The sequence below is a fragment of the Protopterus annectens genome, chromosome 4.part0 (assembly GCF_019279795.1).
Source record: "Protopterus annectens isolate FY-2018-M chromosome 4.part0, PAN1.0, whole genome shotgun sequence".
Taxonomy (NCBI): Eukaryota; Metazoa; Chordata; order Ceratodontiformes; family Protopteridae; genus Protopterus; species Protopterus annectens.
Window position 1 is genome coordinate 1,721,795,526 of NC_056733.1, and position 22,503 is coordinate 1,721,818,028.

Here is a 22,503-nt window from a genome sequence, read left to right on the forward strand (position 1 = left end):
CTTACAATTTTCTCAGCTTGGTATTCACTAGTCTGTTGCTGCTGCATTCCTGTCAATAAGCCAGTTTGCTGCCTCTGGTATGGTGAAATCGAACTTTCTTCAGAGTCAGTTGCTACAGCTTGGTATTCACTAGTCTGTTGCTGCTGCATTCCTGTCAATAAGCCAGTTTGCTGCCTCTGGTATGGTGAAATCGAACTTTTTTCAGAGTCAGTTGCTACATTTGCAGTATTAGTAGTGCCATTGACCTCCCAAAAATGTTGCATTTGCATATCACTTAATGTTGAATGCAGGTGATCCACTCTTTGTATAAGCTGTTCAATAAGAGCTGTTAAGCCCAGAAGAGTCATTTCATTTTCCCTCTGGAAAAACAAGGCCTGTGATAATAATTGCTGCTCCTGCTGTTCAGCTTCCATTGCATTGTAATCCACAAACTACTGAATAAACTAAACAAACAAATCAACAAAAAACTGTTGAAAGCAAAAAACAATGCAAAGTGGAAAACTTGGTTTATACACACCCCAATTTTATTATCAGTGCTTTTGTTTAAACATTGCCAAACTTCATCAGATCTAACTCAAAACTGCATGCATCAACTTTGAAACTTTTCCTCATCATATGACCTACTAGTTCCCACTGAAATCACTAGATCTTAAAGATACCATGACCAAATATTCCACTAAAAACAGTAAACTACCTTAAAGCTGCTTTTTTAATAGCAGAAAACATTGCAAATATAGTACAACAAAATGAGGTGCCTGACATTTTTTCAATACATGTCATGTTATGATAATTTTCCAGCAGTTAAATTAATACTTTGTTATAAAAGCTTAAGAATCATTGTAGCTATTGTTGTTATATGACTTCATTATAAAATTACTGTTTAAATGCTATCTTTAAAATCTAGTGACTTCAGTGGGGACTAGTGGGTCATGTGATGATGAAAAGTTTTAAAGTTGATCTAGCAGTTTTGAGTTAGATCTGAAGAAGTTTGGCAATGTTTAAATGAAAGCACTAATAATAAAATTGGATCTGTATAAACTGAGTTTTCTGCTTGCATTGGCTTCTGTTTCAATAGTTTTTCACTTATAACACTTGACATAGTGTACATGATATTAATTATATGTATGAGGACTGAGACACTAATATTGTGCCAATTATTTATTTATGTGTTAGCAGATTTATTATCAAACATATGACTGTGGGTACACTGTTTACTATATTCCTATAAGTATATTTCTGCTCTCTAGACTGCTGTGACCTTCACATTTGTCAAACAAACACATATAACTGCCTGTACATCAAATAACTTTGAAATTGCATTACTTGCCATGGTCGTGCACCACTTACCATCGCACACCATGTTTGTGTGATGGTAGGCAGTGTGCAACATTTTCAAACACTGTGCACACTCTCAATAAATGCGCTACTGGAATTTGCAGGAAACTGTCATTCTCCATTGCTCTTAATCTGTCCATAGGTAGATTCATAGGTAGGTACTAGACTATTGGCACTAGGGCCTATACAAGCCTAGCCAAATGGTACGTTGGCTTTTGCCACCCAAGAAAATTATTTTCCTGTGCCCCTATCAAGCAGAGCCACATAAGTGATCCCCAGGGTGAATTTCCTATCTCCCATCCAATATATGTTCATAGGTAGGCACTAGGCTATTGGCCCTAGGGCCTATGTAAGCATAGCAAAATTGATAAATATGGAATGCATTCATGGAGAGGGTGTGAGATTTATGGCTCAGAGATGGAATATTGTCAAGATTTTTGTTTGACTCCTAGTGAAACACCACAGTTCCAGTTTGCTGCAGGGGGACTATTCTAAGTTCCAGTATAAGTCAGAGGCTTAGGATTGTTTGGCCTTCTGGGTCCCAGTATTAGTCAGAAGCTTAGGATAGTTTGGCCTAGGCTGTGACCAGTGCCACTGGTATCCCCTGCACTGGTGAGCAATGTAGGCAGCATTACAATGACCTCTGGAGGAGGAAGAATGGAACCCTTGATGCTTGGATCAAGGAATTTAGGATGGAGGGGACATCCCAGAGATCTGTAAGTATCAATTGCAGAGAGTAGTTGTAAGGCTTAAAAGATGAATATAGGCCAGACTGATATTCATAATGGTATTCTGTTCTGTTCTGTTTTTTTTTTTCCAAAGCTGCCATGGAAAGAGAGTACAGTGTTAGGACCCATGCCACTAGACGGGTGAGAATAAGGGAGGTATGTGGTATGTATGCAACAGAAGAGGAGTGTTATTGCATCATTAAAAAATAAAAATAGCTTGTTTGGTATTTCATACAGTTGTGTCAAATTGAGCATGCATATCTCAACTGTAAAAGCAAGTATGCATGCACTAGTCCGTAGCACAAACCAAGAGTACAATATTTGACTTTAGTCAGAGGTAGTGGGTTCAAATACCACACTTCCCAACTATATAATAACTTCAATTATGTGCAACTTACAGGTTTAAAATAAAAGCTCTATACCAATGGCACACATGCCCTACTGTAAACTGTAATCTGGATAACTGAACATGCATATGTGCAATGTATGCACATGTAAATGAGTACTTGCTGAAATCTGCAGTACAGTATGCATCTGTTAGGAGCTGGAAGTCTTAAAAGTAATACGTTATTTATTAGGGGGTGGTAGTCTTAAGAATGAAGGTTAAGATAATAGAGTAAAATAATTGTATTAAAGCATTGTATGTTACATATGAAGGTATTGATTTTTTATCCTTTTTTCTTTCATCCCAACCCTTATCTATTTTTTTTTATTTTATTATGTGTCTTCAAAATGTGTGCATGTCATCCATACGTACCACATCACAAAATTCTCCACAGCATAGCAGGGTAGGTCTGCCCCACCATATCCACGTACCCCACTCCACCAGCTCTAGCACCATTGCCCAGCACATCTGAGAGCCAAGCTGGCAGCACCACCTCTGCTGCCCCTGCACTCCTTGATCCTCAGGTAGTTCTGTCCTGGAGGATAAGCCAGTATTTCCCTTCTGGAGCCGTGGCAAGGGTGGTGAATTTTTCACCCACATTGAACTACCAAGGATGGTGCATAGGGTTGTGCACTGCACTGTTTGTGCATGTCTACACTGGATGGAGAGGCTGTTCTCCCTCATTTTGCATAGGACCAGTTGGAGGAGAAGGAGATGGTGAGTGCTCCAGCCAATGTGAGAATGAGGTGACAGCAATGACAGTCCTGTTGGTGAGGAATTGATTCTCTCTGTCAAGCAGCTTGATGTCCATGAGTTCTGGATGTCTATACCCTTACCCCATCTATGGTGTCCATCAATGTCTTGTGCTCATCCCTATCCCTGTGTCTTGTCTTATTTGTTTTGTCTGCTATTGCTTCCTTACCTACCCAACTTACCAGACCTAGACAAACCTATATCCTGTCCTTAAAATTTCTCTCTCTCAAAAAAAAAAAAAAAAAAAAAAAAAAATAGGCACCTGTCCCACAAAAATAAAATCATCCCATAATTAGCTCTCCATTTCACACATGTGTTGTCTTGGGGTGTATATCACATAATTGAAATCCCAAAACATCTAACACCATAAGCTCGAACTTGGAATGTTGAAATGTGATAAAATCGAAAGCTCAGAATAGTACATTTTTTTCCCAGGGAAAAATTTGCTGTTCTGAGAAACACACACACAACACAAGCACACCAAAAACCGTAATCCAAACATATAACCCTAAAATCCTACGTCTAACCCTACACTAAACCATACATACACTAATATCTATCCACTTACCTTAACTCAAACCCTAACTCTATGGTCTGTAACTATCACACACGTACCTTACCCACTCCCTAACCCTAAGGTCCATAATTATTGCACACTCACCTTACCCACTCCCTAACCCTAAGGTCCCTAACTATCGCACACTCACCTTACCCGCTCGCTAACCCTATGGTTCCTAACTATCGCACATTCACCTTACCCTCTCCCTAACCCTAAGGTCCCTAACTATCCCATTCCCATGCTCACCTTAACCTGGTCCGTTCACACACTTACCTTAACCCAGTCCATAACCTTTGCACCACAGTGGAGAAAATAGTGAAGTGGCAAAAACAGCCCACTGAATTCTTTCCTGGGAAAGAATTTGATGCTCTGCTCCTTCGCTATTTTCAGCATTTGCTGTTTTGAGTTCGATATTATAACATTCGACATTTTGCAACTTTGATGTTATAATATAGACCCTTCTTAACACACTTTATTCAGTCCAATTGGCTATACAACATGACTGTGTTGTGGTCAACCCTCTCACTGTAAGTGACATTTCAAATCCAGCTAATACTCTGCATATATATTATCATTTTTTTGCTGTTGAAGAAATGGATAGCTGTGGTTCTTTCCTACCACCCTTCTGCACTTTCCTGTATTGCATTCCATTTGTTCTTTCTCCTGCTTTCTCCCAGTTTCACCACTGTCTTGTCTTCCCTATTTCTTTTCTTTAATGCACTATTGTGCAATGGTGTGCATCATGTACCAATGTGCAGCAGCAGTAACACAAATGTACTTAAAAGTGTTAAATGCAGTTGTATTCAAACCTAGTACCTTCTGGTCCCAAAAGATAATGTATCACTGCATTAACTGCATTAACATGTGCCACTACAAAGTCAGTTAAGTAGTTAGGTGTATTCCAGAGACTCAGTACTAATTGTCAGACTTTAGCAGGCCCATTTCACTACCACCCTAGCTTCCCATTTTCTTTTCTTTAATGCATTATTGCATGATGGTGCTCATCATGCACCACCTCCCACCAATGGTAAAGCAAAATTGTTAAAAGTATTAGATACAGCTGTATTCCATTCCAGTATCATCTGCCACAAAAAGGAACATATTATGGCATCAACACCTGCTGCCACAGAGTCAGATAAATAGCAGGTGTATTCCAAAGACTCAATAATGGTCAGACTTTAGAAATGTAGCTTGCATTTGTGCACTTCTTAACAATGCGCAAACAGGTGTATCTCATATGTGTATGCACTTTGCTGACCTTTGCACAAACCCACTGATCCTCACACTATGGAAATGTATATATTATACTGTGTTTCTGTGGTTTACTGTCCACTTCCTTTGTAGAACATGAAAGTATATGTAGAAACATTACAAATTTAGCACCCTATTTAACTGTATGTCATATATTTAAAACACATCCATGTGTTGGCACCCCCCAAGCACTACAACTCTGGGTTCTCAGTTTTTTTTCTTGACATATATCAACCACACTACAAAATGTAATACCAAATGTTGTGTGCCATACAATGTACTTCAATATGTTAACATGCAGAACTACAACTACTGACACATACTCCTAAAAAGCCTTATCTGTACAGCTACTGTAGTAATCAGCATGGACCATATGCACAGAGACAGAGATGATCTTCAACACACTTGACCCTACCCATTTTGGGTTTGGCAAGGGTAGATCATGCTTATTGTCCTTTGTGGTCTTATTGGATACTAACCCCATGGACCTGGATGAGGGATAGCAGGACATACCACCTATGTTGAGTTATCCAAGGCCTTTGACACTATCCCCCATTCATGTCTCATAGTGAAGATCTCTCATCTAGGAATTAGGCCATACAGTACTAGATGGATAGCTAACTGGCTAAAAAACAGACCACACACTCTCAAAGTTGGAGAATTACACCGCGACCACTGCTAACTCACCAGTGATATACCACAAGGATCTGTACTGGCCCCTCAAGTTTTTGGGAAATACTTCCCAGAAGCACAGGCAACAGTAGATGACCTGTGGTTTGCCAAGTTTGCGGATGATTGATAACTGGATGCACTCATATATAGTCCCCAGTGATGGTAACATATCCAGTAGGGGGCTAACACAGACTGATTAGTGACAAACACATGGACTGAACTTTAAGCATACAATGACTCTTTGTCACCTTTGTCAGTGAAGTATCCCTGCTAATTAGGAGATGCATAGCACCTCCCTAAGCTCAAACACAATGTTCTGAGACCTGGGAACACATGTTGATCACAATCTACACTTTCATCACTACACTATGTGCCCATAGTGGTGACACACTCAATCTGCATTGCACATATTATACATATGGACATCACATCCAAGACCGGGGTAGTCACACATCTGCTGTTCTCTACCCTTAAAATACCAGTAATGGAGTACAATGCTCACATCTCTCTATTCCTCACCAGACAGCTGCAGCAATTGGACAGAACACAAGGTTTTGTCTGAGAGACTCCCAGGCCTCCAAACATGACATACATGTAATGGCTGACACACCTATCACTGTGCTTGGTATCATACAGGCTGCTGAGAGGTGACTTATGGCTGCCGTGTAGAGCAGTCTCAGACCCCACCCTTCTGTAAATGATGGAGATTTTCAATTCAAATGGGACAAATATTATTTGACCCAGGGTTCTCAATCTAGTCTGTGACCTAAACAAGAACATGCTAGAGAGACAGATATATCTCACAGTGATTCACACTCCTCTGTAAAAAGCTTCCATTGCATGTGAAGCAGTGCTTCTCAATGACCCCGTTCAAGCACAACCTTGACTAATGGTTTAATGATTGTAAAGTCATGTCTGGGCTACCACCTATGCCCCTTATGGACAAAGCCATTTGGTGCTGCTCACAAACAAGCTCTGCTAAAAATGACCTTCCAACTATGCTCAGTAATGATACTTGTGTGTTTACACAGCTAGGCTTCTAAAGACCCTAGTGCCATTAGGCTAGTAGGTTCATATCATATGAACCTATGTAGCTATGCGCCTATGCAGGCCTCACAACCTGTTGTCAGCCACATGGCCTGCAGATGTCATTTACAATAAGTTCACTTGCAGTCTTGTATAAAATAGACTTGTGCTGTGGTGCTTGGTGTCTTAGTCTGCACTGTAGCTTGCATAACATAGTGTGCTCTGTAATCTGTGTATTTAGATAGGTAGGGGTTCTGTTTTCACTGCAGTTTTGTGTGTGTGTGTGTGTGTGTGTGTGTGTGTGTGTGTGTGTGTGTGTGTGTGTGTGTGTGTGTGACTGTGTGTGTGTGTGTGTGTGTGTGTGTGTGTGTGTGTGTGTGTGTGTGTGTGTGTGTGTGTGTGTGTGTGTGTGTTTAGGCAGCAGAGCAGATGTGTATCTCATACAGTTACTTTTCCAATTACATGGATTGCCAGTATTTTGATACTTGCTCATGCCTACACATCCATTTCATACAGGGCTCCCAAACTCTTGTCTCCCACATGGCCTTCTTATGTCATCTACTATAAGTTCACTTGCACTCTTGTATAAATCAAATTTGTGCTGTGGTGCTTGCATAAAGTACTGTGTTCTGTAATCCATGCCCTTAGATATGCGTTCTATTCTCATTTCAGTCAACTGCGTGTGTGTGAGCTGCTCCTTGACATTACAGAGAGCATTTTCCACCAGCATGTGGGACACTGTTATCTTCTCCTCAACAGACATTGCTGACATCATCAGCTATAAAGTGTTGTTTGACACACTCCATGTTGTACTTGAGCTGTGGCACTTGTGAAAAGTCCCATGTTCTGTAGTCTGTGTACTTAGGTAGGGGTTGTATTCTAACTGTAGCCAACTGTGTGTGTGCGTGTGTGTGTGTGTGTGTGTGTGTGTGTGTGTGTGTGTGTGTGTGTGTGAGCTGTTGCTTGACATTACAGATGGTATTTTACACCAGCACATGGGACATTGTCATCTTCCCCTCAACAGACACTGCTGACATAATCAGCGATTTCATATTTTTGGATATGCAGTACTCCCACCAGGGCATTGTCAGAGATTGGCCTGGGGGCCAGGTAGAAGTCACTTCATCCTATACAATAAGGTTTACAGTAACATGGTTTTCAAACTATCCACATACATCATGTCATGGTGTGTAGGCCCTGTGTTATCTTGTTGAGAAAGCCCAGTGGTTTCTACAGCTGCTACAGGTGTCTGGTGAGGTCCATATAAAAAATAGCATTATACTATATTAGTGCTGCAGTGAGGTTTGACTACAGTACTGTCATACAATCCTAAGATAGCAATATGAAGCATGACTTAGGATGTGCACAACATAGGCTTCCATTAGCAGTGTGAACAGATGATGGTCAAAGTTCAGACTGATATCTAAATATTTTATCAGTGTTTGCATCACTGATTTTTTGCATAGCAAAACTGTTGTCAATGCTGTGATTAACATGGAACTCCACCTTTCAGATGGACAACATTACAAACACTAATTTCTGCATTTATTTGTAGATCATGTGCCTTTGTCACGATTAAGTTATGTGTGTTAGCTCCTCCTGTATTATGTAATCACCATTAGTGCACTCAATGATTGCACACAATATGCAAGAATCAGATAAGGCAAATGCCATATACTTTATCCTGAACTGTTGAGAAATACAATTCAAACAGCAGAGATTTCCTGGTTTTGCCAGTGGTGATAGCTGTAATGGTACAGCTTGCTTCAGCAACTTTCACATGATGTGTTCTGTCAATGAGCCAATAGCTTACCCATCAACAGATGTTACGTTTAATCTCCAGATTGTTTTTTTTTTCCTCAGTGATAGCTGCATGTGTGATTGTGTCAAAACCCTATGCCAGATCACAATAGGCAGTATGCACTGTTTTGCTTTCACCTAGGCCTATCACACAGAATCACTGTGCTGTGACAGCATCACAGATCACCTATAGCATGACCCCGCATATACACCTTCCTGATATGGTTGAACGCACAGTTCAACACACCCTCCACATGGCCTATGTTCCCATACAAGGGTGTACATCAACATGCATCCACCTGAGTTGGGGAGACAGCACTTGATGCATGCATGTATAGGCACATACTGACTCTCCTTGATTGTGAAGTAGACCAACATGTCATTATGAACATCCTCTACATGTTGTTGTTGTTGTCTTTCGGCTTTACCCTTTTAGTGGTCACCACACTGGAACTCCGGTCTGCTAATGATTGGCAGTATATTTTCATGAACACAGTTGCCAGCTCAACGTTCAACCTTCAATGAAGGCATGCCCATTTGCGCATATCTTTCAAACGCCACATCATTTACATGTACACTAATAATATTCCAGGTATGTGCAACAGACCTGTGTGAGTTGTTTCTGTTACATCAGGTCCATTACATCTGATAGATGTCCTCAAACATGTCAGTGAGGGCATTCATGATGAGAACAGTATCATAATATGCAACTTGAACAGTTCAACAAATTTGGTAAAAATCCACACTGAGGTATTCAATCAACATTGTCATATGTGACCATAAACAACTTTATCATCAAATGGGTAGATCAGTGTATTTCATATGTGGCATATCACTATGTTGAAAAGTATGACATGACATATATCTCGGGTCTCGTGATCGGGTCAGTACATCAAGGGTGTTTGCTAGGCCCTTTCCTGCCCATTAGTTCAGTGATGGACATCATAGAAGACATACACATGCTGTGCCCAAATAGCTGCCTGAAGTACTACAGCTTGTGGACAGTCATTGACTACAACTGTGATATTAGTATAATACAGACAGTATCAACACATACCAGAGACTGCTGTCACAGCCATGGCAACAGCTGCATTGATGAGACACATGGAGGTATTTGCTGAATCAGGAAACAGGCAAACCACCCAAGTATAATGTGGACATCACACCCTATAATGAGACCTATAGATATGTGACCCGTTTCTTGGGGTACAGGGTAAGTGGTACATCCACCAGCATGTGGTGACAGTGCTAACTACTCCCATAAATGTAACACAAATACAGGGTATGTGAAGGATATGCACAACAGAGGCCATAATAACTTCATGGCTCTCATCCTTCATCACACCAATAACTGTGTACAATGTACCCTTCTTCATGTATCTCCCTACACATCTTCCAGTGATGTGTAACTGAAGTGTACTACCTTTATCACAGTGTGCTGTCATACAGGTTATTGGCCATACCTAGGTATTCTTTCTGGGGAATATACATGACTGTCTGATGGTGTGGAACAACAATAGGTTCATAGATGTTTACTTTCATAGATGTTTACTAGACTAATGACCACAAGGCATTTTTTAAGCTTAGCCATGTATCACAAATCTCTGACATGTTCTGATGCCCTTGATAAGTGTAAGCAAGGACTTGAGAGATGAAACATTTACAAGAAGGGGCCTGGGAGATGAACCATTTACAGATTGCCTGTATCCGTTAGAGACATAGGTGACAAACCAGGGATGAATTTCCTGTTCCCAATCCATTTGTCCAAGTTGCACTTTAATTGGATTAGAGAGGAACTCTGCTTTACATGGATGGGGAGCCTGTTCCACAAATGGGGTAATCTCTGGGATACATAGCTATCTCTCCAGCAGGTCCTATTTATATCTTAGGAAAGGTTTACGTCTTTAGAACAGGTAATTCTGGTACTGTTTGTTTTGTGGATATGCAGGATGTCCATCCGAGTGGGGTCTGATATTGCCTTGTATGCCAGGAATAGATCTCCCATCAAAAGCATGTAGGAGACAGAACACAGGGATAGGGTATTCAGGCAGTCTGCATAGGACATTTTACTTATGCCCTGTATTTGTTTTATGTGGAATATCTGTGGATATTCTAATTGCTGGATATGTCTGGTTAGGTATATAGCAAAGAGGGTATTGTACTCAATGACAGGTCTGATGAATGCGGAATATATGTGGAATAATGACTTCCTTGGACCTTTGTTTATAAGTTGCATGACTTAGAATGATTTCCTCATTACTGTAGACATGTGATGGTCAAAGGCTAGATTACTGTCTATGTGTGTCCATAACTACTGGGTCAACTCTATTGGATGTGTTGTTAATATGATAGGTACCAGGGATGGATGATTTCCTGATGGGTGCGATTATGCATTAATTGTCATTTAGTTTTAGTCCAAGGCTCAAACATCAGATGTCTGTCTGTGCCAGCCCTTCCTGGAGAACATTTGTGTCAGTATGGATTCAGTGATGGCTCCTAATTTGCAGTCAGCTGCAAATGCAGTCAGCCAGAGACCATTGACAATGGCCTTGACTTCAGAGAAGTAAGTATCAAAAAGGGGTAATCCAAGGACAGACCCCTAAGGGATTCCTAACTCTTGCCCAGATGGGATATTGTGTCAAATAACTTGGCCAGGTGAAGGTAGGCAGTAAGAATGAACCATTTTGCCCTCATCCATCACTTTGGTGACCTTCTCAAAGAAGTTCACTAGGTTACGTAGGCATGTCCTGTCCTTGATTAAACCAAACTGGGTTAGGTCCAGTGTCTTGAGCTTTACTATATTACTAGTGATCATTCCCATGATAATTCTATCCATGGCTTTACATATAAGACTAATGAGATTTATGGGTCTGTAGTTTCCAGGGTCTGTAGAGGGGCCACCTTTGTGCAGAGGGATGAAAGCTGCTGTTCTCCATTCATGAGGTATGAAGCCTGTTTGGAGGCTACTTTTAAATAGCAATTTCAGGTCATGTTTCACGCTATTTAAATGGTATTCTGAGATATTGTATGGGCCCATTGATGCAATGCTCTTGGCCTTAGAGAGTTGTTACAACAGATGCATGTGTGCTACCTGTTCAGCTTATGCACACACTGCATACATAGGTGCTTGACAGCATTAATGGCATGTACATCTTTTGTGACAGTGTGGATTGTGCCATAGATATATGCCATGCACACAAGGTGACTATCCTGTATTGACCATAATGTCACATACAGGTACAGCAGTGTTCCTCCTGACACGCCCTGCAGGCATTGCAGTACCAGGACAGTGTGTGGGGTTACCCATAGATTGTGGATGCATCATAATAGTTGCCAAGTGTGTGTGTGTGTGTGTGTGTGTGTGTGTGTGTGTGTGTGTGTGTGTGTGTGTGTGTGTGTGTGTGTGTGTGTGTGTGTGTGTGTGTGTGTGTGTGTGTGTGTGTGTGCGTGTGTAGGCTTATCTGTTATCACTCCACATCACATATGTTACATCAGAGACATGGGATTAGAGGTGGTATTATCTGATATTTTCCATGATTGTGGTTGTTTTTTGTAATGTTTGCCAGGATCCTTTACCTGTGGCTACTTTGCTGGAGACTTCTACTGAGAGTACATTCATGTTCAGGTATATCATTTTGCACAGTTTCCAATATGCACCCTGCATCAGTTGTATGTCAGATCCCTAATAGTTGTCCTCTGCATTATTCATGTAAGTATGCTTATCTCACATGGACATCCACCTCATTGTTATGTAACCCAGTGTGGCAGTCACAGACAACACATTTTCACTGTACAGTTCATACTGTACCATAGAGATATGTGCTTGGTGTTGCTGGTACAACCATCTTCCATTGACATGCCTTCTTCTGCAGTACATGGTGGGAGTTTCATCTGTCCTCTTTCCCTGTGTTCATTCCTACTATTGATCTGTGTGTCCCTATTCAATACACACACTTCCCCTCAGTGATAATTTTACATAGCAGTCCCATGTCCTGTTACAGATCATTAACACAGCTTCAGTACAGAATGCCAGGAATGGGATATCACAATACTCTGCACTGTAGGCGCACTGTCCTCTGGAACATGTACTTCACATTCACATTCATACCTCTCAATTGACCAGATATTTCCAGGATGTCCACATGTTGTCCTTAACAAATAAGTGGCTTTCTGCCATATCACTGGGATGATCTCTGGACTGATGTCACTCAATATTACATGCATTTGAATGCATAGCTTTCAAATGTCCTGATCTGTTCAGAATGTCCATTTTGTGTCTCATATTCATGATCTTTTCTTCATAAAATTTTTTCTCCTGGCAAATCATTGGCATGTCATTGCAGAGTACAGCCAGAAAATGATGACTGGCAATTGAGTTTCAAACTTCATGCTTTTCAGAAAGTTCATGCTAACGTACAACCTATATATTCTATCATATTCCTAAGTTTGTCAGTGCAATATTAAAAATATGTCCCTATTTCTGGCCCTTTATCCCCCCATTATTATGGTTCTGTCCATATTTGTCACTCTAACAGGTTGTGAGTGTTATATTCTATCACATTCCTATGTGACATCTATGCTAAATATGTCACAATTACTGGTTATTTCTCCTCTCATTATGTTGGACTCTGAGCAAATGTGTTGCACTAACAGAATGACAGCTATTTGTAAAACCCCTGATGATAATTGTGGCATTGTGTCCAAATCTGTGCACAATAGTTGCTCTTCCTTACACGGAATTGTTATTCACATTCACTAACAAGGTTTCACTATGTGTAAAGCCCTGGTGATTACTTGTGGCATTCCGTGCAAATCTGCACATTGTAGATGTTGTCCTTTACATGGAATTCCTATCAGCATTCAGTTATAAGGTTTCGCAGCCAATAATACTGTTGTGAGCCGTGAAACATTAACTTAGAGTGCTGCACCTCATTAATATGTATCGCCCACTGCTGCGCACCACACACCATCGTGCAAACATGTAAACTCCATGTAGGTTCTATGTGAAGCCTACACAGAGTTTATTTAATCCTACAGATGGTGTTTTCTTCTTCTTCTTTTTTTTTTTTTTTTGGTAATTTTGGTCATTTTATAATATAGTCAAACTGCATTAACAAAAGAAAAAAATATATGGTTCTTTTAGATTGTAAATATAATGTATTTGTTTCATTTGTGATCACTTTACATTGAGGTTTTCTGTTTTAGATGAAAGTGATCACCAGTAAGCTTTCACTACGTCTTGTGTCGATAAAGCGATATAAAAAATGTAATCACATGTAATATATATATATATATATATATATATATATATATATATATATATATATATATATATTTGTATATTGTATACATTGTTACGCACATTTGTGTGAACATTCTCTGGTGCCCTGAAGTTTTGGAAGATGACTGTTATATTCTTAGCTGGATATAACCCCATATAGCGTTGGTAATTGCAGCAGTGATCATTTGAACATCTACTATTCTTGTAAGTTTACTTACAGAACTGCACTTTTCAGACTTTCAGATGACATAGCACACATTTTCTGTCATAGGTATGTTTACATACACATCTGTAGTTTATGGACAATCAGATGACATAACACACATATTCTTTTATCAGTAATTTAACTAAGACCAGGAAAGATATTAGAAAATTATTTAGGGGTGTCCTTTTACAGTATAAAGAAAAATATTTACAAAGAATCCATGTATACAGATGTCTGCCCACTTTTGGTCAGGTTATACCAGTTGTGGAAGATAGTAAACACATTTCGGGATATTTTAATGCTTGATAATACATTGTCCTCTGTTTTACCACAGGCCTTTAGGTTTGATTATAGAAGTGAAGGAAATCATAAACAATTATTAACATTTTTCACCATTTAAGAATTTAGGGTCTGTTTAAGCGTATGTTACCTGCAGCAGATATTCATTGTTCATTTTGTCAGCGTGTACTTTCTTGCATCAGCTTCTCTGCAAAAAATGTCTCACAGAGTTTTTGATTTAAGGTTTACCATTTGCTGCATTACCACTGATATTTATTTAGCAATATGTGTTTCTGTGATTTTCACTTCAGCTGCATGACCAGAATTTTTAGAGTGAATTAGCCAGCACGTGAGTTATATCAGACGAAAAGTGGAGTAGAAGTGCATTGTATGAATGCACATTAGTTCACTATCAAGCAACTTTTGTGTTTACAGGTAGTGATTGAGTTACTTTAAAGAGGTATGGAAACTGTGATGTTAGGAACATGTTAGCTAAAAGGAAAGGGTTTTGGTCCGTGGGTGCTTTTTTCTCCCCTAGCTTAAATGAAACACTTTAAATTTTGGAGGGAGGTATTTTTTCATATATAAATATTTGAATTTATTAAGTTGAGAAGTATTCTTGTTAGTATATTTGTTATGCTTGGGCTATGTGAGTCACATGACCTCTGAAATATTCTTTATATAGTTAATGTTAATGATGTCTGTTACTCCCACTGATGAAGCTTTTTGCAAAACCTGTTTGGGGTTTGCCCTGGCCTTAATGCTGGTCTTTGGTCTCAGCAGGTGCATATTCCTCAACATCTCATGTACCTTCATGTGCTAGCTGAATAAATACCACTTGGTGTAATATAGTTACCATTTAATTCTGATGTGATTACAACATTACCCAGTGTAACTCTTAGAACTTAAAGTCTGTCTTTTGTACAACTTTCCATTCTTTACTTGGAAAAAATCTTCTTTTTCAACATTTGCAGTTTAGTGTATTTCAGGTAATACCTGGACTTACCTTTTTATCTTTCCAATCATACTTTAAGGGTTCTGATTTTGAACAGTCGTCACTGTCTGTTTCTTTGCTTCGTTGCTGTTTTTCTCTTCTTGAAGATCCTCACAGTTTGTTTTTTGCCTAATACATTCTGCAGTCACTCTTCTTAATTTGACCGTTTTATTACCAGAGCATCTGATTTTATGAGAGTTACATATCCCAGGCTTTTATGTCATTTGTCAAGGTTTCTGTGATACCTGTGTCTTATTACATCTTAGTATCAGTGTCTAATCCTCCTACATTTCTTGAATAGACTACTACCATTAATAAATGTGATCATCTTCCCCAGTCTAACAGTCTTAACTGTTGTGTTTTAATCCCTGCTTTTTATTTCCTTATCTGTATGACTTTCTCCCCATACCTGTCAGCCACCAGGCCTCCCCAGCCAGACTTTTAGCTTCATAGTTAAATACTAGTATTTCAAAGTGTAGGCTATTATAAGCCTAGATAATAACCAGAGGGCAAACTCTAACCCTGTACCTTGTATATGTGAGGTAAAGACCTTAACCATCATACCAACTCTGCCCATTTTTAGGCCCATCCCAGTGGACAATGTTTAGACAATCATGATGGGTGCTTGTATCCTAATAATGAAGACATTGATATAGGCATAAATTCCTCCCATGGGTGGTGCTCTACCTTTGCCACTGCACAAGCCAATTTACCTTTTCTTATGCTGTGCATGCACCTGTAAACTTATTTGATAAAAGCAAGTGCAACTGACAGCTTGGTACATCAGATGCATATTCACAGGGCCTGTCTCCTTCCTATGAAGGACTGCTACTGCCCACAATGGATGTAACCCCCATCTTGCCAATAGCATGAAGCATGCAAGCTGTTAATCAAACTTTAGTTGCATAGGCCATTGTCAGGGCTTTATGCCAGTTACACCACTGGTCTGTTCTGTGTTGTGTCCTTTTTAACTCTATTCATCCTTTTCAAAGTCTGACTTGCACTCTGTCTCAGTGTCCTTTTCTCATCTGTACCTACCACCTTTGTCCTCAACATTTAATTCCCGAGTCACATTACTCATACATTGCATTTGTCTTTTGAAACTGTTTAAATAGCTCAGTCACATTTGTAAAATTTATCAGAATATTATCAGCATTTGTAATAAATCATACTCATTCTTTGCTTGTTTTTGCTTTATTAATGTAAGAATTTGTTTCTTAATCTTTTTTCGCTTTTAGATACATTTTGGAAAATACATCTAAGGCCTTATGTTTGTCTTTTGATTTATACCACTTTCTAGCACTACCATTTTTTTAGAAATTAAATAATTTGATATGTCCTTATACATTATACTGCTGTAAAGGCTGATATTATTGATACTATGTTCTTTAAGGTGATACACATACCATCTTCTGTACTTGGGTTGTCAGTCTAGTGTGTGTAAATCCTTAATTTGTTGTCTTTATGCATTTATTTAATTATTCACATTTTCTTCAATATCTTTAAATTTGCATTTCAAATGAAGCTGTATAGTGGTTGTTTCACTGTCACAATGACATATGTTACTTTCTCTGTATTTGTGTTTTACATTGGCTATCCTTCAGCTCAACTTGCTATTCCTTCCAGCTAATTGCTTTATTAACTTTGTAACACAACACATTCACTTCAAGCCTTATGTGAAGATTGGGGGAAGATTGGCAAAGGCTGTCAGCCTAGTCAAATAGAATTTGATACATAATTCTATTATTTGTAAATATAAATGTAAAATACAGGCTTGTGTTCTTAAATGAAAGAAAGCACTGTAAAATGTGAACTTCAAGATTGTAGCAACATTGCCATCTGCTGTAAGGCAAACTAAGCCAAGCATTTCATCTGTTCTTTTGAAGTTAAAATTATGTCTTGTATACCATTTTGATCTGAATAGTGGTGCCAAAGAGGCCAACTGAATACATTCTTTCTATTGTCTTAACTTAAGGAATAATTACTAGAGTGTACATATGAAATGTCTTTTATTGTTGTAGTTTCCTGAGCAGGTGTTAGATTATTAAATAGTGTAGCCTTTTGGCCTGAGAATTCTAGACTAAGTGTCAAAATGATGTAATGTGTATACTGGGAAAACTTAAGTGTCAAAATGATGTAATCTGGGAGGGCCCAGCAGAAATGTGTTAGTGAGTGTAAAAACTATTGTTCAGAGAGAGACTGTAAGCATTTTGATCTTGATAGCCAACTCTCAGCACTGCCTTATGCTCTCTTTATGTAAGTAGTATCTTAGAAGTATGTCTTCTTGTAGTAATACCTAGGAACTTAGAAGAAAGGTAGACTAAGTGTTTTTCTGTTATATCAGAACTTTCCTACTGTATTGTTTTAAGTTTCTGTGTGATCTCTGGACTCTTAGATATCACTGTGGTGTAGTAGTATTGTCTTGTGTTTTTAATTATTTATTGTTAAATATTTTAGAAGCCTTTTACCTGTGGCTGGTTTGTGTAGAGATGAGTAAGCTCTAGAGTACATTGCATATTTTTAGAGTTTATTGTACAAGGCCACTCTAATAAGCCTGAGACTGATTATTCACATTACCAGTTGGATAATAATATTGCACAGTAATAACTGGACACCCTTTTAAGGGCCTTTGGGTAGCTGATAAGTATTAGCGGGTGGTGGCAGAAATGACTACCCTATAGTCTGGGTAAAGGGGCACAGCTGGAGAATCTGTGTCAGCCTTTCCCAGGAGTGTCTGTGAAGTTGTATAAATACTTATCTCAAAGTGTGTGATGTGTCAGCTACCTGGGCAGGGACATGAAACATTGTTGGGACAGAGAGGGTACTGGAGATTAGCTTGCCAGCTAGGCTGAGATCTGGACCCTATAGCTATGCCAGTGGGGAGTCTTATTGGGGATCTGGTCAGCAAGGGAGCAACCAGCTCCAGAATGACTGTGATCTCTGTGTGCACTTAAGGGAAATTGTACTTTACTGTGTGTATTTGTTATCCGTTATCCTATATTTGACATTTTCCCTTGTGTTAGTGGTGAGAATTGAGGCTCCATGATTGCTGGGCCAAGGCATGGCCATCACATAGTGGTTGGCAATGGGTGGGATAAGATATCCTCACTTGTGGTTGGCAGTGGTTGGGATAAGATATCCTCACTTGTGGTATGCAGTGGTGTGGGTAGAGTGAATCCTGCAGCTTATGTACAGTCATCTCTGAAGGTGGTGTGTACTCTAAAACAGCCACGCAGTGAATATTCAGAGTTCAGATCATAATTTTTTTATTTCTTTTGTTAACTTAGTTAGTCAGGGTGAGCAGGCAGCATGTCAGCACAGGAGTATGGAAAGCTGACAAGGAGCCAGCTGGTGGAGGTGTGCCAGGCTAGGGGACTGGTGCATGAAAACCTGACTAAGGCAGACCTGATTGCAGCCTTGGCTGCAGCTGCATCAGAAAACAGCATCCAGTAGGACAATCAGACTGGCAGTGGAGATACAATATCCTCGGAGAATGGACAGCTCATCCTTTCTGCAGTGGACTTAAAAATCCAGCTGAAGCTAAAGAGACCTGAGTTGGAGGTCAGGCATATGGAACTAGAAGCAGCCGAGTAAATGAGGAGTTTACAAGCTGAGGAAAATGAATGGCAGAGGAGGCATGAGAGGGAAATGCTGACTCTTTGCAGAGTCATGAAGGTAATGGGGAAGGGAGTAACTGGACGCCAGAAGCACAACAGGTCAGTAAATTTCTTCCACAATTTAAAGAGGGATATCATTTTGAGAGTTTAATTTATATGTTTGAGCAGGTATGCAAACAGTATAGTGTTGACCAAAGGCTCTGGATATGGTTCATGACCCTCTTACTCCATGACAAAGCTGTAACTTTTATAACAAAAATGCCTGACACTGTCTGTTTTGATTATACCGCTGTAAGAAATGTCTTTTAGAATGTTTTAAGCTAACACCTGAAATGTATAGGAAAAAGTTTTGTGAGCATAGACGCAAGGCAGATGAAAATGTATGTGAATATGTTGATGAACTGAGCACTTATTTTCATAGCTGGGTGAGTAGATGTCAGGTTACCACTTTTGAAGGGCTGGCAGACACTTTGGTGAGGGAACAAGCCCTTAGCACTTTGCCTGAGGACATGAGGATCTGGTTGGCTACTAGACAATGTGCTACTTCAGATGAGTTTGGGAAGAAGGGAGACCTATACTTGGCAAACAGGGCAGCCCTGCACAGGAAAAGGACCCCCAATACTGCTCATGGGTCTAAAGGAACCCATGGTGGGCAGCACAGACTGCCGCAACAGAATCTGCCCGTAGCATAGGAAGCCACTAGTCCAGGTACACATCTAAGAGCTAGGGTTAAATGTTTTGAATGCAACCAGTGGGGCCATGTGGCATACAGGTGTCCATGGAGGCAAGGTGGGGAACACAAGGTGAGGGAGCCAGTAAGTGTTAAAGACAAAATGCCAATTGTAGGATGTCTTGAGACAACAGGGTATGGAACTATTATCCCGCAAATGTCCTGAGAGGGAAGGATTTGGATGAGGCAGTACCATGTACTTATGCAGTTGCATGCAGTGAGGCTAGGAGATATGCATGTGGGTCTGGTAGCCTGGGGGAGACCCAGACAGACCACATACTTATAGCCAGGACTGCTGGGGTGGTTACTTCAGGGAGGGAGCTACTCTATAGTAGCGACACTGAAGGTGAGCCACAGCTGCTTGTGGATACTGATGTTCCCTTGGACTGGGTGACTGCAAAGGTACAGCTGAGTAGTAGTACCCAGGCTGACAGTGAGGCACCGATGTCAGAGGATGCCAGACTTCCTGTGGAAGGTGAGCTGGGAAGGGTTACAAGAAGAGAGTTGAGACAGGCTCAACTCTCAGACCCTGCATTGCAAGGTCTGAGACATGTAGCTAGGAAGGCACCTGATTCTCAAGGGAAATGAGAATCTGTATACTGGGACAAAGGGTTACAAAACAGATAGTGAACCCCTGAGGGAAGGCTAGAAGGTGAGAGAGTACAGCAGTTAGTAGACCCTACCATCTGGCGCTTCTAGCCATAGCCCATGATATTCACTTTGCAGGTCATACGGGCATAAAACATACAAAGAGGCATATTATGCAAAACTTCAGTTGGCCTGGAATTTCCAGAGATGTAACAGGGTACTGCAGGACCTGTGAGCAGTGCCAAAAGGTAGACAAGGCAGGAGACAAGGTGAGAGCTCCTTTGATGCCTTTGCCTGTAATTCAGGAGCCATTTCAGAGGGTAGCTATGGATATTGTGGATCCTCTGAGTACCCCAAGTTCCACATGGAAAAAGTATATCCTAGTGATAGTGGATTATGCTACACGATATGCTGAGGCAGTGGCTTTGTCCTCCATTGAGGTAGAGAAGGTGGCAAATGCTTTGTTAGAGATTTTCAGCAGGGTAGGATTCCCAAAAGAAATACTGTCTGACAGAGGTGCCAATTTCATGTCAGACCTGCTGGCTTGTCTGTGGAAGTCCTGTGGGATGAAGCACATAAAGACCACCCCTTACCATCCACAGACTAGTGGTCTTGTTGAGGTTAAACTCTACAATCTAGTCCATTCTATAGGCATTTGCAGATCATTTAAGAGGGAGTGGGACAAATATTTGCCACATCTGTTGTTTGCTTGCACAGAGGTTCCCCAGGAATCCATAGGTTTTCACCCTTTGAGTTGCTGTATGGGCGTAGGGTGAGGGAACCTTTAGATTTAATTCCAGATGAGTGAGAAGGTGAGTGTGAGTCTCACAAGGAGTCTGTTGTGGCATATACCGGAACCTCAGGACAAGGCTAAGGGAACTCATAGGCTTGGCCCAGGAGAACCTGGCAGAAGCCCAACAACAGAAAAAGGTGTGGTTTGACAGGAATTCTCGAGCTAGAGAGTATGCTGTGAGGCAGTAGGTAATGGTTTACATTCCTGTCAGACACATCAAACTGCAAGCAACTTGGGAGGGACCCTACACAGTGGTAAGAAAGGTAAGTGATGTTAACTACACACATGTATTAGCCAAGTATGTTTTGTATATTAATGTTTAACACTGGTATAATAACAGTCATAAAACCTAACTGTTCATTTGCCACTATATATGTTCTGTGGCATGCTCAATAATATTTGTGTTACTCACATGACTGCATTGAGAATGTCTAGCTACATACGTGCGGCAGTTGTATTGAAGTAATCTTCCTTTGGAATATGTACTGTGGGAGTGATCACAAGTAATAAATCACAAACACATGGTTAATGACAAAACACACCACTAGGTTAAAGAATTGTAAATTTGGTAGGAAACAATACTGACAGTTGTTATGGCAGTGTACACACCCATGACAATGTGAAAATATTGAGATGAATCACAGACATCTGGGAATTATTCCGATAATAGTTTTAAGGGATGAAAATAAACTTTAGAAATCAGTAAGCAGGATGTGAATGGTAGAAAACTAGTCCTCTGTATTTAATGAAGCCTATACTAAGTGTGCACTAAGTGCACACTGTTCTGAGTGAACAGACAAATCAGACAGAACTCACACCTTCTTCCTCCTAATATTAGCTTTCCTAGTGATTTTCTTGCAGCTTTAACTATTGACAGGGATTCCTAAAGGTTCCCACAAACTGTAGACTACATATACACTTAGTGCATTTTTCTGACTGACTAGAAAGCACAAAATATGTGGTAAGAATGTTCTTGAATACATATCATGTACACTTGTCTACACTTAATGTAAAGTTAATGTAGGCATTACTGAATCAGGCCCAGTGACTTTTCATGCATGCTGTGCAGTTATGTAGCAAAATACAGGGGGGCATGACAAATACGCAGAGAAGTCACTTTGAAATATGATCTGATATACATATTACCATTTCTCTAACTATACCAGATGTAAACAAAAAACTAAATGTTCAGATCGTACTGACTAAAACACAGTCACAAAAAAAGAACCTCACAATAAAACTTTAATAGACATTCACGACAGCTGGTACAAAACTAGTAAACTGGTAAGCGCTTTCGTCCTCAATTATAAGGAAACTCATCAGACCAAGTTACCCCAGACAACAACCACATTATATATATATATATATATATATATATATATATATATATATATATATATATATATATATATATGTATGCTAAAAAAGTCACATGACATTCCTCATATCACATGACTCAAAGTTTTAAACCTTTTTTTTTTTTAAAAAATTTAAACTGTCATTCATA